Source organism: Pseudophryne corroboree, chromosome 6, assembly GCF_028390025.1.
Source record: "Pseudophryne corroboree isolate aPseCor3 chromosome 6, aPseCor3.hap2, whole genome shotgun sequence".
NCBI classification, from domain to species: Eukaryota; Metazoa; Chordata; class Amphibia; order Anura; family Myobatrachidae; genus Pseudophryne; species Pseudophryne corroboree.
In genome coordinates this window covers 501,094,443-501,098,349 of record NC_086449.1, presented here as the reverse complement: position 1 = coordinate 501,098,349, position 3,907 = coordinate 501,094,443, and the positions used below count along the sequence as shown (strand labels likewise).

The window sequence follows — 3,907 nt, the reverse complement described above, 5'->3', positions numbered from 1 at the left end:
AAAAAACGCTCAGAAATTGTAGGGTATTTTATGAGTGAATTAGGTGATGAACATGAAATTAACCCTATCCAAAATGATTTTAGTTTAAAAAAATTTAAAAGAAAATAATTTTCCTTTAAACATTGAAACATTGATCAGGGATATGATGACCATTGGGACATCGGTAACATCGCGATCATCGCTACTTTAGTTTTTAGAGTCTGGACAGCTGCCAGGTACACAGAGGGGGCTTGGTGCAATGATTTACACTTACCAGCGGCTGCTATTGTCTGCAGCCGCTGGAGGTGGGGGATCCTGCCGTGCTGACCGATCTGCAATGATCAGCAGCACAGCAGCACTGGGGGCTTGTCACTGCTAGAACACCACCAATTCTTCTAAGTATATGCACCATACCTAGTTTAAGTTTCCTCACTTCATTCATACCCCCCTGTGCCAGCTCCATCTACAAACACCTGCCCAAGCCAAACCCAACCCTCAGGCATGACAAGGATGTGAGAATCAGAAAGTTAGAGATTTTATTAGAGATTGCCTGTTTTTTTAATAGTGGCAATCATTTATATGGCAGAATAAACCTCACATCCTTTTACATCTTCCCCCCCATGATGTTCATAGAAGAATACAACATAAGCCAATTCCAGGTACAGTACAGAAGAAATACAGTTTGAAACTTACTAATACCAAGTTTTATTATTATCCCCATCCAACCTTACAGTTGTCTTCCAAGAGGTGTTGAGGTCACTTTTGAATTGAAATCTTGCTGATACAGGATTATGCAGAGATGTGTTCCTTTTTGCTTTCATTATTTTCTCAGTTATTTTAACATATTAGCTGTTATCAAAAATACATAAATCTCCCATTTCCCATTATTTCTGGTGTTGGGTCCCTGACCACTACTTTATGGTAAGATAATTACTGAGGCTCTTCTATAAAAATAAAAAACGATGACTGTAACAGTTGCATATAAAAAAGATGTAACTTTCTGGAGTCCTTGAAGAATAATATTCCCAACTGCCAACTCTTTAGCATTTGGTGGAGTCAAATAATGCATTACTGTATTTAAGTATGAAACTTATTCAATTCTTTTAGAAGTCATGGTTAACATAGAAAAAAAGGAAAAAAGAAGACTCTTGTTGGGAAGCACTCAAATACAGATAGTGTTATATGACTAGATGTCAAAATAGCTAACTAGAATGCAATACTTTAATAATTCTCATTAAAATTAATTATTGAGGAGTTCAATGAGCGCCAGTATTTGTTAAATAGTGACATTGCGAAAATATAGAAAGCAATATATAACTTGCAAGGTGCAAATACCTAATATAGGCCGAAATGGGTATATCTGTGATTTTGTTGACAATCGCACTCCAACTGTAGGACAACCTGTGATCAAAAAGTTGCTCACTCAGTGTGTATATATATGACCATCATTTAAAAACTGCTGTATATCCCAAATGGGAATTTGATCCTACAGATGGTTGAATCATAGGTCATAACCGAGATGTAAGGCGATGCTCTATATTGGTGACAAATGGGTGGCAAATATTTGCAGTACCAGGGTGTTCCTAGGTGGTCTCCCATCCAAGTACTTAACCCGGCCCTCCACTGCTTGGCTTCCAAGATCAGATGAGATTGGGCATCTCCAGCGGGGTTTGACCGCAGACCTTATGCTCACCCTTATCACACTGTGTCCTAATTGGGCACTGATAAGAGCCGATTTGCATTATTATGTGAGCCACAGGTATCGAAACAGCTGATTTGATGTGGAAATAAGATATCAAAAGAATTTTTCTATCACAGATGATAACGTATAGCGAGAAATTCAGATACCCATCTAAATTTTCACGGTTTAAGCAGTCGCAGTACAAGTAGAAAAAACATTTATGCTGCACAGTTATTTCATATATGTAAATCAGGTAATAATATTTTTAAATCATAATATTATTTTAACTGTACAAAGAGGGAAACCTCCAAATTTGGTCTCCATAACACAAATTAATATATGAGAATACACTATGGATTGTGCAAATTATAGATTAAATCACATAAGCATTGAAACCTCCAGCTCAAATGACCAATCATAGGTTATTTTCAAGCAGTAAGAAAATAATAAATTGACACAGAGTATATTCCATATGATATATATATATCGTCAGCTGGTATTGAGATAACTATGGATTTCTGCAGTGCAAAAGAGAAAGGCGTTTGTGTGTTTAACAGGGTCCAAAGATTAGCAGATGTATCTACATCCGCTGTTTTGATAGGAATATAGACCACACTTAGAATAGCACTTATTCTCCTGCTGATGATAATTGACTGTCATTTGTACATATGGTACAATAGTCTATGTACCACGTGGGTAAGATTTGTGAATACCAGTCAGTGCAATATAAAGATGCAAAGGTGCATATATCACGTGTATTACCTAATCCAGGTGTAAATTCATTAGGTTTTGTCCTACTTGTATGATAAAGGGAGATCCTGGTATAGGGAAGGTGCTGGCCGTGTCTGTCCGCGTTCTGCCCGCTGCCGTGCTCCGGCCGCACTATACTTCCTTTTAGGCTGGTTCCCTTGGCGACGAACTTTGCCGAGATCGGCTAGTTGCGGTCACGTGTGCGCACCACGTGACCGTGAGGATGTTACCTCCTTCCTTCCTGACGTACGTTTCGCAAATAGCGAAAGTATACATTAGTAAATACATTCTTAATACTAATATATTAAAATTCTTCTCTTTCTTTTCTTTCCACATACAATTTAGCACCATGGGCTCATAATGGATTGCTTCACAACTTTCATATACATACACATGCATATTAATGTATGTGCATATATATGCTCTCCTAGTATATAATAATTTTTATATTATTTTTATATTATTTATATTATTTTTATTCACAATGCCCTCTTAACATCCTAGCACATTATGTACTTATTATTACACTCAAAACAATGTTAGAATCATGCACTATATATCACTACACATATACTTTATTTTAGTATTAGTAGTCACCGTCACATAGTTACCAATATAAAATAGTTTTTTAATCTTATATATATATATATAATATTTTTCAATAATATTTTTCCAATAATATCTTATTAAAATATTATTTCCCCATAATTACTATTGTATATGGTTTCAGGTACAGATATACTATGTATTGTACACAGATTTATACTTATAATAATCTGCGTATTCTATCCTATCACTTTCTACCTCATTTCCATATCTACATTCATATATATATATATATGTATATATCTACATTTTAATTCATTTGTTTTTAACCTATACCACTTCTTTATCCTTATTTTTTATTTTTAGTAAATACTACTCTGAATCAGTCTAACACTGTAATAGATTGTCCACTAAGAAATGCTGATTGGTCCTTTTAACTGTCAATCATGACATATTATCCAATGGGAACCAACTGGATCGATATTTACTATGACAGGTCAGAATATCTATCAATCTCCTGTCAAGAACCAATCAGTAAATAATACTACTGCTATAAGAACAAACAAGGGTTAGAACCCATTGACGCCCTGTGACCAAGCTATTTGCGAAACGTACATCGAGTGCGTTACCTTATGTATCTGCTTCCCAAAATGAGGATTTGAACCTTAAATTTAATTATCAGTCAATACAGATAATTATCATTATACATATACACCTACTATACCAGTGCGGTTTCCAATTTCTTGCTTTCCAATTACCTGTATTTGTGAGAAGTCATGGTTACCCTGACAGTGTTCTCAGTACTGCTTTTTTTTCTCAGAATCACAGATTAAATAGGGATCCCTCCTTATGCCCCAGCCAAGCAAAGATATTTTTTGGCCTTTGCATCTTAATATAGTTCATAATCAAAAAGTGTTCTAAGTATTATCAATAAAAACATATCTGTTAAAT

The 3,907-nt window shown here is 35.2% G+C and overlaps 1 pseudogene; it reads right to left on the bottom strand.

Moving 5' to 3' along the window:
- Positions 1-1,540: 1,540 nt before the first annotated feature.
- On the bottom strand, positions 1,541-1,661 carry LOC134939181 (5S ribosomal RNA; annotated as a pseudogene).
- Between the last annotated feature and the right edge of the window lie 2,246 nt (positions 1,662-3,907).